Consider the following 14,536-nt stretch of genomic DNA (forward strand, 5'->3'; position numbering starts at 1 on the left):
AATACCGGAGTCAAGTTCGATGGACGTTTAAGAGTCCGAAGAATCGTCGGAGATGCTGCTAGAACCAACCGAGAAGAAATCGGGAATCTGTCGGAATTTTTGGAAGTTCGCCGAAGAGATCGTCGGAGGTTCACGGAGATCACCGAGAAGGCTCGGCTACTCATTAAAGTCATCACAAGTTCGGGAGCTTGCTAGAAGCCCGTCGGCAGAAAGTTCGTCGGAAAGCTCGCCAGAACAAGACTCGACGTTCGCGGTTGAAAATTTGCTTAGGATGTGTTTTGGTTATGTAGTCCACTTGTAATTAGGATTAGGATTAAGAGATAATCCTATATCCTGGTTAGGGGCCAACTGGGCCCAAAGTCAGAGTTGGTTTAGGCTAAAAATTAAGCTAAACCAGCGAACTAGAGAGCCAAGATTGAAGCCCAACTAGTGGCTGAAAACACTGTAGTCGTGTAACACCCCTCATTTCCGAATGTTCGTATAAATTTTTGGTGATAATGTAAGCATCTATTTTAATTGACAAAAGAAATAGAGTATGAATTAGAGGTAACCTATTTGTAAGATTTGGGAGATCTGTTCAAAAAAAAAGAAAAAAGAAATCTGAGGACCTATATGTAAACCCTAAGGACCTAATCGTGAATATAATAAAAACAAGGACTAAACTGCAAAATGCACCAAATGACAAATTCCACCGCTTAAGCCTCTCTGCCTTCGTTGTTAAGGAAGCAGAGGAGGCAGCTCGTGGGTGATCAGGGAAAGAAAAGAAGAAGAAGAAGAAGAAGAAGAAGAAGGAGAAGAGAAAGAAAATTTGGGGCTTTTAGGGTTTTTGCTTTAATCTTGTTACTTCGGGTCAAAATTTACAAAGGCAAGTGTTCTAACCCCATCCTACAGCAGTATTTGACTCTGTTTTTATGTTGATTCAAAATAAATTGGAAGATTTTTATTTAGAAACTGATATGTTTCTCTTTGGACATAGAACTATGGATTCTGAAAGTTTTCGGTAAACTGACCCCTAAGCACTGTTTCAGCCCTAATTTTTAGTACAGAATGAGAATTCAGGCAGGAACTATTTTTGTTTGAAATTAGACTCGTATGTCTTTCTTTTGACACCGATTTTGTAGATTTTGGACACCGAATACTTACCCAAAAATTTGTTTCAAAAGAGCCTATAGACGCTGTAAAACAGAGTTCAAGATTTCTGACCTTTCGATACTAAAACGCCTATAACTCCCTGTTGAAAATTCTGATTTGTACCAAACTGATTTTATTTGAAACTAGACTTGAAATTCTCTCTTTTGACATATAGTTTGAAAATTTTGGAGTTCAATTGCTCACCCTATCGTCTGTTGAATCCGATCCTATAAAGTCTGCAAACCAGTGATTGTGATTTTGACCTTATGTTACCAAATCAGAGGTAACTCTGTGTTGGGAGCCCTGTTTCATATGAAATCTGTTCCATCCGAATATAGACTGATATATGGTTCAACCATAGCCTTCTTATGGGTATTGGAGCATATTTGTTATTCTGAAATATTTGTTTGGTGTGCCACTGGAATTCTGTCCGAAATCGAGCTTTGGTCGATTTCGCGTATTCTGTTCCATTTCCTTTGGATACTTGAATTCGCCTAACCTTCTTATTGGAATTGAGCTGGTTATGATTGCTTGGAATCCCTGTACACTCTTGCTTTCAATTCTTTCCCTAAAATGAATACTTTTGTGAGAGATTTGTTCCTTGCATCACATTGTTTTTGAAAAGGCACATGTACGTTTGGTTGTTCCGCGTGTGCTTCCGTTATATGCTGCATTTTGTTGAAACCGCCTTCTTGTACTCTGGTGTGTGGGATTGTCTGGACCTTTGCCAGAAATGGTAAAGGGTATGCGCTGATTTGCCCGCTATGTGGGGTCCCGCTATGTGGGATATTCTGGTATGCGCTTATTTGCCCGCTATGTGGGGTCCCGCTATGTGGGATATTGCTTCGAGCCTGTGATGCTCTGCCGGCCCCCTTTGACTTCACCTAGACGTGGGTGGATGGAGCTCCCAGACGTGGGAGACTTTTGTCAGGTGGTCATTCAGAAATGGATGAATCACATTCTGACTGAGATCCCACTACACCCTCTATATGTTTGATATGACATCCAGAGTCTTGGTGAGTTATTTCTGTTCCTGCTCTGGATAAATATGATATGATTGCAACGTCAAGGACGACGTTTGAGCTTCTGTACGACATATGAGTTTGATATGCTCTGAAATGCTTCATTCACTGTTGAGTTTGCTTCGTAATGTTCCATATGTCGTTGATGTGTTTTGGAACATTTTATATGCCATTGATAAGCTCCAATATGTTTCCTTTGTTTCTGATATGCTCCAATTACTCTATGCCCCATCTGTCAGGAACCAAATATGTATGATTAAAAGGACAATTGTGATTCTGCTCCTAATGATATTATGTCTACGAAATCGTATATTCAGCTTTGTGTTTTGAAACTGTATCTCTTTGGAAATTGTACTATTTTGATATGGATATGTTAGTCACTTGCTGAGCTCTTTATGCTCACCCCGTTTGTTGATAAATTTTTCAGGATAGCGTATCGCTTGCTTAAATGTTAAGAATGGGCTGAGGCAGTGGAAAGTTTAGAAGACGTTGGGCAGAACTTTTGTTAGCATATATGTAGTTGTGTATAAGCTACCTTGCATCTAATGAAATGTGACTATGAATCTAAACCTGTGGATTTTGTGTAAGTTAAGGGATCCCTCATGTATAGGGATTTGGAATGTTAAATTAAATTTGTGTAATGATATGAACTTATGGTAAATCGATGATTGCGGTGACTGCATAGATTTCCCCACTTGTGGATTTATATTGTGGTTTTTATTTTGATGAGTCGAGTTCAGATTGTATGAATTATCGAGTGATGTGTGCTATGTTTATGAATTGCACAGGGTTATGAATTGGTAGATTATAGAAGTGAAATTTTGATCTGAAAGTTTTCTTAGTGACCTCAAATGTGTGTTTGGATCCTGGGTTAGTTGTGTTGGAAAAAAAAAAAATTTTAATATTGTCGATATTTTGTCGGGTCGTGACAGAGGTGGTATCAGAGCATGATTTGAGAATCACTAAGAATATTATGTTTTTTTTTAGGTTTATTGACTATCATTTAGAGATTGATCAAAGAAAATGTTCTTTTGATGTTTTAGGAAACAAGGATGACGAGATCATCTGGTTCTCCTGTTGCATCTACTACTGATCAATTGAGTGGTATTATGCGGACTTTGGAGACTATGGCACAAGTGATGCAACAACAACAACAACCTGTCCCACAAGGAAGTAATGATGGAATAGAGACATCAAACCGGACGGGGTTGGAAATTGGACAGTTTAAGAAGCTTAGTCCTCCCAGTTTCAGTGGTGAATCTGATCCAATGGTGGCGGAACGATGGATGATGCAGATAGAGAAAATATTTGATGCCTTAAGTTACTCTGATGAACGAAAGGTTTTTCTTGCCACCTTTATGCTGGAAGGAGAAGCTGAACACTGGTGGAGAATGATTAAGAGGATGTCTGAAATCAAACATGAGCCAATGACATGGAAGTTATTCCAAGAAAAGTTTTACGACAAATATTTTCCAGATTGCATGAGAGAGCAAAAAGAATTGGAGTTCTTGAATCTTATCCAGGGAAGTATGACGGTTACAAAGTATGAATCTAAATTTACTGAGCTCTCTAGGTTTGCCACACATATGACTGATGATGAATCTAGAAAGGCAAGAAGGTTTGAAAGGGGATTACGGCCGGCAATAAGAAGCCGAATGTCAGCTTTAAAATTACAAACATATGCTGATACGGTAGAAAGAGCTTTGAAAATTGAAAGAGACATGGAGGAAATTCAAGAAATCATTGGCAAGAACCAAAGGGACAAATTTACTAGCAAAAGCAGGAGGGAAAATGAATATGAAGATAGTAACAAGAGGTTTAAGACATCTGTATTTGAGAAAAGGAAACCATGGGGGAGGACTCAGTTATGTGCAAAATGCGGATTAAATCATGAGACAGGCCGGTGTTTTCGGGTGACTGGAGCATGTTTTGGTTGTAGAAAGCTAGATCATCAATTAAGAGATTGCCCACTGAACAGGAAAAAAGAGCCACTGTCTCCTAGACCCTCAGCCCATGCTAGAGTGTACGCTATCACTGAACAAGATTCTAGAGCTTCTAAATCAGTGGTGGAAGGTATTCTTCATGTTTCTAAAAGAAATGCAAAAGTTTTGTTTGATCCCGGCTCCAACTTATCGTTTGTTTCAAAATACTTTGCTTGTCACTTGGATATTCCACCTAAACCCCTGGATTATATGTTATATGTAACAACTGCTGTTGGAGATTCATTGGCAACAAACTTGGTCTACCCATCTTGTTTGATCTCTATTGGAGACCACGAATTCCTTGCTGACTTGATTCTCCTAGAGATCCAGGGCTTTGATATTATACTTGGCATGGATTGGTTATCTTCTCATCATGCTAGTATTGATTGTTACAAAAAAAATAATTACTTTCTGCATACCAGATCAGCCTATATTTTTCTTTGAGGGCATTAAGCATGATTTGCCTCCTTGCTTAATATCCGCACTTCAAGCTTATCATCTTATGCAGAAAGGTTGTTTTTGTTATATGGTGTGTGTAAAGGAGCATTCAAATCAGGAAACCCACCTAGATGAAATTTCAGTGGTCAAAGAATTCCCTGATGTATTTCCAGACGACTTGCCTGGTTTACCTCTAGATAGAGAGGGTGAATTTGCTATTGATCTAGTCCCCAGTACCACCCCAATATCTAAGCCTCCCTACAGAATGGCACCACTTGAGCTAGAAGAATTAAAGAAGCAAATACAAGAATTATTAGATAAGGGTTTCATACGACCCAGTGTGTCCCCATGGGGTGCTCCGGTACTATTAGTGAAGAAGAAGGATGGAACATTGAGGCTTTGTATTGATTATAGACAGTTGAATCAGGTGACCATCAAAAACAAGTATCCCATACCTAGAATTGATGATTTGTTTGATCAACTGCAGGGTGCACAAGTATTCTCTAAGATTGACCTGAGGTCAGGTTACTATCAGTTGAAGATCAAGGAGGAGGATATTTCAAAAACAGCTTTCAGAACTCGATATGGTCATTATGAATTCTTGGTGATGCCATTTGGTTTGACTAATGCCCCTGCAGCTTTTATGGAACTAATGAATAGGATATTTCAACTGCTCTTGGATATCTGTGTAATTGTATTTATTGATGACATATTGGTGTATTCAAAGAGTAATCAGGAGCATGAGGAACACTTGAGAGATGTGTTGTCCATACTAAGAGAAAAGAAGTTGTATGCGAAGTTCAGCAAATGTGAATTTTGGTTGAATGAAGTTGCTTTCTTAGGCCATGTGATTTCAGGGAAGGGCATATCTGTTGATCCAAGGAAAATAGAAGCTGTAGTTGAATGGGAAGTACCAACAAATGTAACAGAGGTTAGAAGTTTCTTGGGCATGGCAGGTTATTACAGGAGATTTGTGGAGGGATTTTCTCGAATTGCTCAACCTCTCACCAAACTCACCAAGAAGAATATGAAATTTGTATGGGGTGATGATTGTGAGCAAAGCTTTCAAGAGTTAAAAAGAAGATTGACTAGTGCCCCTATTCTCACTATTCCAAGTGGTAGTGAGGGATTTGTAGTTTATACTGATGCTTCAAGAAAGGGCCTAGGATGTGTTTTGATGCAGGAAGGGAGAGTAATTGCTTATGCTTCTAGGCAACTTAAAGGTTATGAATTGAATTATCCAACTCATGATTTGGAATTGGCAGCAATTATTTTTGCTCTAAAGATTTGGAGACATTATTCGTATGGTCGACAGTTTGAAATTTTCACTGATCACAAGAGTTTAAAATATATTTTCACCCAGAAGGAGTTGAACATGAGGCAGCGAAGATGGATAGAACTTCTGAAGGATTATGATTGTGCCATCCGTTATCACCCAGGCAAGGCCAATGTTGTAGCTGATGCACTTAGTAGGAAATCTACAAGTTTTATGGCTAGTCTGGTCGTAAAGCAATGGAAGCTAATAGAAGAAAATTTTGATTTGAAAGCTTTGAGGAAAGAGCAAGACTCGATGATTCTGATGGCCTCCATTCAAGTGCAGTCTGATCTTATGCAACAAATTAAGGAAGGACAATTACGAGATCCACATTTAATCTACTTGAGGAGTGAAGTAGAAAAGGGATTGAAGCCACAATTTCAAATTTCAAAGGATGGCCTATTGAGATTTGGGGAGAGAGTATGTGTACCAAATGAACTAGTTATCAAGAATCAAATCCTAACTGAAAGTCATACTTCAAAGTACACCCTACACCTTGGGAGCACTAAGATGTATAGAGATCTTCGAAGTCATTATTGGTGGAAAGGCATGAAGAAAGAAATTGCAATGTATGTTTCTAAATGTTTGACTTGTCAGCAAATCAAAGTAGAACACCAAAGACCTGGAGGGTTGTTGCAACCTTTAGTTATTCCTGAATGGAAATGGGAATGTATTACTATGGATTTTGTTTCAGGACTACCCAGAACCTCGAGGAAGCATGATGCTATTTGGGTTATCATTGATAGGTTAACAAAATCTGCGCATTTCCTACCGATTAATATGACTTATTCACTTGATAGACTTGCAGATTTATATGTTAATGAAGTAGTAAGACTTCATGGTATTCCAAAGGAGATTATCTCTGATAGAGACTCCAGATTTCTCAATAGATTCTGGAGAAAATTGCAGGAGTCGATGGGCACTAAAGTCAAGTTTAGTACTGCATATCATCCTCAGACTGATGGTCAGTCAGAAAGAACAATTCAAACACTTGAGGATTTGCTTAGAGCCTATGTTATGGATTGGAAAGGTGAATGGGATAAGGATATTTCACTTGTTGAGTTCACGTATAATAATAGTTATCATTCAAGTATTCAGATGGCTCCTTATGAAGCTCTATATGGGCGAAAGTGCATAACACCTATATGTTGGGAGGAAGTTGGAGACAGAAAGCTATTAGCACCGGACAAGGTACAAGAAACTACCGAGAAAATTCAAGTAATAAGGAAAAGGTTAAAAACTGCTCAGAGTCGTCAAAAGAGTTATGCTGACAATAGAAGACGAGATATTGAGTTTGAAATCGGAGATTTTGTATTCTTAAAAGTCTCCCCTTCCAAAGGCATTATGAGGTTTGGGAAGAAAGGAAAATTAAGCCCAAGATTTATTGGACCTTTTGAGGTTCTTGAGAGGGTTGGTTCTGTCGCTTACAGGATTGCCTTACCACCAGCATTGAGCCATGTCCATGATATATTTCATGTCTCGATAATTAGAAAGTATATGTATGACCCTTCTCACATCATTAAGTATGAGCTGGTGGAGTTCGATAAAGATTTATCCTATGTGGAAGAGCCTATTCAGATTATTGATAAGAAAGAAAAAGTCCTAAGGAATCGGGTCATCCCATTGGTTCAAGTAAATTGGAGACATCATTCTGGAGAAGAGACAACTTGGGAGCTAGAAGAGGAAATGAAAAAGGTGTATCCTCGTCTTTTCATCGAATAGAGGTACGATAAATTTAGAGGACTAAATTTTTCTTTTAAGGGGGGGAGAGTGTAACACCCCTCATTTCCGAATGTTCGTATAAATTTTTGGTGATAATGTAAGCATCTATTTTAATTGACAAAAGAAATAGAGTATGAATTAGAGGTAACCTATTTGTAAGATTTGGGAGATCTGTTCAAAAAAAAAGAAAAAAGAAATCTGAGGACCTATATGTAAACCCTAAGGACCTAATCGTGAATATGATAAAAACAAGGACTAAACTGCAAAATGCACCAAATGACAAATTCCACCGCTTAAGCCTCTCTGCCTTCGTTGTTAAGGAAGCAGAGGAGGCAGCTCGTGGGTGATCAGGGAAAGAAAAGAAGAAGAAGAAGAAGAAGAAGAAGAAGGAGAAGAGAAAGAAAATTTGGGGCTTTTAGGGTTTTTGCTTTAATCTTGTTACTTCGGGTCAAAATTTGCAAAGGCAAGTGTTCTAACCCCATCCTACAGCAGTATTTGACTCTGTTTTTATGTTGATTCAAAATAAATTGGAAGATTTTTATTTAGAAACTGATATGTTTCTCTTTGGACATAGAACTATGGATTCTGAAAGTTTTCGGTAAACTGACCCCTAAGCACTATTTCAGCCCTAAGTTTTAGTACAGAATGAGAATTCAGGCAGGAACTATTTTTGTTTGAAATTAGACTCGTATGTCTTTCTTTTGACACCGATTTTGTAGATTTTGGACACCGAATACTTACCCAAAAATTTGTTTCAAAAGAGCCTATAGACGCTGTAAAACAGAGTTCAAGATTTCTGACCTTTCGATACTAAAACGCCTATAACTCCCTGTTGAAAATTCTGATTTGTACCAAACTGATTTTATTTGAAACTAGACTTGAAATTCTCTCTTTTGACATATAGTTTGAAAATTTTGGAGTTCAATTGCTCACCCTATCGTCTGTTGAATCCGATCCTATAAAGTCTGCAAACCAGTGATTGTGATTTTGACCTTATGTTACCAAATCAGAGGTAACTCTGTGTTGGGAGCCCTGTTTCATATGAAATCTGTTCCATCCGAATATAGACTGATATATGGTTCAACCATAGCCTTCTTATGGGTATTGGAGCATATTTGTTATTCTGAAATATTTGTTTGGTGTGCCACTGGAATTCTGTCCGAAATCGAGCTTTGGTCGATTTCGCGTATTCTGTTCCATTTCCTTTGGATACTTGAATTCGCCTAACCTTCTTATTGGAATTGAGCTGGTTATGATTGCTTGGAATCCCTGTACACTCTTGCTTTCAATTCTTTCCCTAAAATGAATACTTTTGTGAGAGATTTGTTCCTTGCATCACATTGTTTTTGAAAAGGCACATGTACGTTTGGTTGTTCCGCGTGTGCTTCCGTTATATGCTGCATTTTGTTGAAACCGCCTTCTTGTACTCTGGTGTGTGGGATTGTCTGGACCTTTGCCAGAAATGGTAAAGGGTATGCGCTGATTTGCCCGCTATGTGGGGTCCCGCTATGTGGGATATTCTGGTATGCGCTTATTTGCCCGCTATGTGGGGTCCCGCTATGTGGGATATTGCTTAGAGCCTGCGATGCTCTGCCGGCCCCCTTTGACTTCACCTAGACGTGGGTGGATGGAGCTCCCAGACGTGGGAGACTTTTGTCAGGTGGTCATTCAGAAATGGATGAATCACATTCTGACTGAGATCCCACTACACCCTCTATATGTTTGATATGACATCCAGAGTCTTGGTGAGTTATTTCTGTTCCTGCTCTGGATAAATATGATATGATTGCAACGTCAAGGACGACGTTTGAGCTTCTGTACGACATATGAGTTTGATATGCTCTGAAATGCTTCATTCACTGTTGAGTTTGCTTCGTAATGTTCCATATGTCGTTGATGTGTTTTGGAACATTTTATATGCCATTGATAAGCTCCAATATGTTTCCTTTGTTTCTGATATGCTCCAATTACTCTATGCCCCATCTGTCAGGAACCAAATATGTATGATTAAAAGGACAATTGTGATTCTGCTCCTAATGATATTATGTCTACGAAATCGTATATTCAGCTTTGTGTTTTGAAACTGTATCTCTTTGGAAATTGTACTATTTTGATATGGATATGTTAGTCACTTGCTGAGCTCTTTATGCTCACCCCGTTTGTTGATAAATTTTTCAGGATAGCGTATCGCTTGCTTAAATGTTAAGAATGGGCTGAGGCAGTGGAAAGTTTAGAAGACGTTGGGCAGAACTTTTGTTAGCATATATGTAGTTGTGTATAAGCTACCTTGCATCTAATGAAATGTGACTATGAATCTAAACCTGTGGATTTTGTGTAAGTTAAGGGATCCCTCATGTATAGGGATTTGGAATGTTAAATTAAATTTGTGTAATGATATGAACTTATGGTAAATCGATGATTGCGGTGACTGCATAGATTTCCCCACTTGTGGATTTATATTGTGGTTTTTATTTTGATGAGTCGAGTTCAGATTGTATGAATTATCGAGTGATGTGTGCTATGTTTATGAATTGCACAGGGTTATGAATTGGTAGATTATAGAAGTGAAATTTTGATCTGAAAGTTTTCTTAGTGACCTCAAATGTGTGTTTGGATCCTGGGTTAGTTGTGTTGGAAAAAAAAAAAAAAATTTAATATTGTCGATATTTTGTCGGGTCGTGACAAGTCGGGCTGAAAACACTGTAGGCGGTGGCACCGCCTAGCTGGGCGGTGGCACCGCCCAGCACCCGAGAGCTGGGCGGTGACACCTCCTTGGCTGGGCGGTTGCACCGTCCAGCACCCGAGCGCTGGGCGGTGGCACCGCCTGGTTGGGCGGTGGCACCTCCAGCACCGGAAACCCTAAGAAAATTCAAAATTTGGAGCCCAAAATTTGAATCCTCTTGAGGCTTATAAATACCCCTCAAATCTCAGCTGAGGTTACAACTTTTGAGGAGCATTTTTGATTGAGAGAAAAGTCTTAGAAAGTCTTAGCTAGTCTTATTTTCAATTTGCTAGAGAGTTCTCCTCCTCCTTTCTTATTGAAAATTTGTAAGAGGTTGAGCTGCTTGTAAAAGGTTGTAAGAGGGGTGTTTACCCTTCCATTTCAAGAGACTTGCTAGTGGAAGGTGGGAGCCTCATCGAAGAGGGGCCTCGCAAGTGGAGTAGGTCATTTGACCGAACCACTCTAAAAATCGGCGTAATCTCTGGTTTGCTTTTTATTATTGTCGTTTACATTACTGCAAATCTTCTTACTGCTTTAGTTCCTCATTACTCTTGCTGTGCAACTTTAAGAATACGCCTTCAAGTTAAATTTCTCAAGTTTCGTTCTTAACGTACGAAAGATTTTGATTAAAATCGAAGTTTTAATCCGCTGCACTAATTCACCCCCCCCCTCTTAGTGCCGCTCCGATCCTAACAAGTGGTATCAGAGCGAGGTTATCTCTCATATTTGGTTTAATACCCAAGAGAGATGGCTTACTCCGGCATGCAAGAGGGCCACTCTATTGCACGACCACCTTTGTTTAATGGGTCGGATTACACATATTGGAAGACTCGCATGAGGATCTTCCTCATTTCTATGGACTTTAAGCTTTGGTCTATTGTTGAGAATGGATTTCAAAAATCTTCTCTTCCGATGAGTGAATGGAATGAATCGGAGAAGAAGGTTTTTGCTTTAAATGCAAAGGCTATGAATGCCTTGTTTTGTGCATTAGACAAAAACGAATTTAATCGTGTTTCAATGTGTGATTCGGCTTTTGATATTTGGAGAACTCTTGAGGTCACTCATGAAGGCACTAGCCGAGTGAAAGAGTCCAAAATCAACATCCTTGTGCACTCTTACGAACTTTTCCGAATGAAACCAAGTGAGTCCATCGGAGACATGTACACCCGGTTTACGGATGTCATCAATGGACTCAAAGCTCTTGGTAAAGATTTTACTAACTTTGAACTAGTAACTAAAATCTTAAGATCCCTCCCTAAAAGTTGGGATCCAAAAGTTACGGCCATTCAAGAGGCCAAAGACCTTAGAGCATTCCCTCTTGAAGAACTCATTGGGTCTCTAATGACCTACGAAATGATATGTCAAGCTCATGACGAGCTCGAGAACCCCCTTCCAAAGAACAGGAAGGATATGGCACTCAAATCACAAGAAGACCACTTGAAAGGAACATCAAGTGATGAGGACAGTGACAATGACATTGCACTTTTGACTCAAAAATTTAAAAAATATTTAAGAAAGAACAGATTTAAAAATAATATAAAAAATAAATTTGAACAAAAGAAGGACCAAGTGATTTGCTATGAATGCAAAAAACCGGGACACTATAAGAACGATTGTCATCAAGCCAAAAAGAGAACATCAAAGAAGAAGGCATTCAAGGCAACGTGGGATGATTCAAGCGCATCCGAAGAAGAGGAGTCCAACACCGAGCAAGTTGCTCATTACGCGCTAATGGCGTTAGGAGAAGAGGTATGTGATTTATTTAATGAAGATTTATCTTTTGAAGAACTATCTATCGCTTTTCATGAATTATTTGATGAATGTAGAACTGTTAGCAAGAAGTTAAGTATCTTAAAGAAAGAGCATGCTTTGCTACAAGATAAGTTTGATAGTCTTCAAACTCCTCCATGCTCTAAGTGTGAGCACTTAGAAGCAATAAAAAATGAAATTTTACTTCTTAAGGAAACCTTAAACAAGTTTAAGGTTGGTAGCTAAGGATTAGATATGATCCTTGCACACAAGGGTCACATCGCAAATAGAAATGGAATTGGATTTGTAAAAGGATTACATCAAAATCCTACCACTTTCATAAAAGGACCTACATTACATGTTTCCTCTTATATGAAATGCAACTTTTGTTGCAAATCTGGACATATTGCCTACAAATGCCCATTTAGGAAAATTAGTTCACAAAAATTAATATGGGTTCCTAAAGGAACTATAAAGAATTCAATCATAAATAACAAAGTTAGTGGGTCAATTTTTGAGGCACCCAAAATCAAATGGGTACCTAAAAATCATCCTCTTTTGTAGACAAACCCACAAGCTAGGAGCAAGAGATGGTATCTCGATAGTGGATGCTCAAGACATATGACTGGAGATCCATCTCATTTCTCTATGCTCACTAGCAAAGAAGAAGAGTACGTTACCTTCGGAGACAACAACAAGGGCAAAATCATTGGCAAGGGAACTATTGGTAACAAATTTAATTTTTCCATTGATGATGTCTTACTAGTTGATGGATTGAAACATAATCTCTTGAGTATTAGTCAACTATGCGATAAAGGTTACATCGTTAGATTTGAATCAAATATGTGCATTATTGAAAAACCAAATCATAACATGACTATGATTGCTTTAAAACAAAATAATGTCTATACCATCAATCTTGATGAACTAAGTAATGAAATGTGCTTCTCCGTCATAAATGATGATGCTTGGCTTTGGCATAGGAGATTAGGCCATGCAAGCATGAAAACAATATCTAAGATCTCATCTCAAGAATTAGTACGAGGAATTCCAAATATAAAGTTTATTAAGGACAAAGTATGCGATGCATGTCGACTAGGCAAACAAATAAAAACAAGCTTCAAACCAAAAAATCAAATTAGCACTACTAGACCATTACAATTGATCCATTTGGACCTATTTGGACCAATTGATACAACAAGTCTAGGTGGAAGCAAATATGCTTTTGTGATTGTGGATGACTACTCTAGATACACTTGGACCTATTTCTTAGCTCACAAAAGTGATTGCTTCAAGTCTTTCTCTAAATTTTGTAAACTCACTCAAAACGAAAAAGGCTTCATGATTTCATCAATTCGGAGTGATCACGGTGGTGAATTCCAAAACCGTGACTTTCAAAATTTTTGCAAAAGTAATGGGTACAATCACAACTTCTCAACTCCAAGAAATCCTCAACAAAATGGAGTAGTTGAAAGGAAAAATAGAAACCTACAAGAAATGGCAAGAACTATGTTGAATGAACATAGTTTACCTAAGTACTTTTGGGCCGAAGCCGTAAATACGGCTTGCTACATCATGAATAGAGTCCTAATAAGACCATCCTTATCCAAAACTCCCTATGAATTATGGAATAACAAAAAACCAAACATCTTCTATTTTAAAGTTTTTGGTTGTAAATGCTTTATTTTAAATGAAAGGGATGCTTTAGGAAAATTTGATGCTAAATCCGATGAAGGCATCTTTCTTGGTTACTCTTCCGTTTCTAAAGCTTTTTGGGTTTTTAATAAAAGAACTTTAGTAATTGAAGAGTCTATTCATGTAGTTTTTAATGAAATTTCTGATTTAAAGAAAAATGATTTTGATGATGATCTTGGTTTTGATAATTTGAATTTAAATGAACCCTCTCCTCAAAATAGCCATTTGAATGCATCTTCTTCCGAAATTTCTTTACCAAAAGAATGGAAGTATGTAGATGCTCATCCAAAAGAGCAAATTATAGGAGATACATCAAAAGGGGTTCAAACTCATTCTTCTTTCAAAAATTTCTGTGCTAACGCCGCTTTCCTTTCTCAAATTGAACCTAAATGCATTGACGAAGCCTTAAAAGATGATTTTTGGATCATTGCAATGCAAGAAGAATTGAACCAATTTAAGAAGAATGAGGTATGGAAGCTTGTTCCTAGACCAAGTGACCACTTAGTCATAGGTACTAAGTGGGTCTTTAGAAACAAGCAAGACGAAAATGGTATCGTGGTTAGAAACAAGGCTAGATTAGTGGCCAAAGGTTTCAACCAAGAAGAAGGTATCGATTACGAAGAAACCTTCGCTCCCGTGGCTCGATTAGAAGCCATAAGGATGCTCCTTGCCTATGCTAGTAGTAATAATTTTAAACTATTTCAAATGGATGTTAAAAGTGCTTTCTTGAATGGTTTTATTTCCGAAGAAGTATTTGTCG

Source organism: Musa acuminata, chromosome BXJ2-1, assembly GCF_036884655.1.
Source record: "Musa acuminata AAA Group cultivar baxijiao chromosome BXJ2-1, Cavendish_Baxijiao_AAA, whole genome shotgun sequence".
Lineage (NCBI taxonomy): Eukaryota > Viridiplantae > Streptophyta > Magnoliopsida > Zingiberales > Musaceae > Musa > Musa acuminata.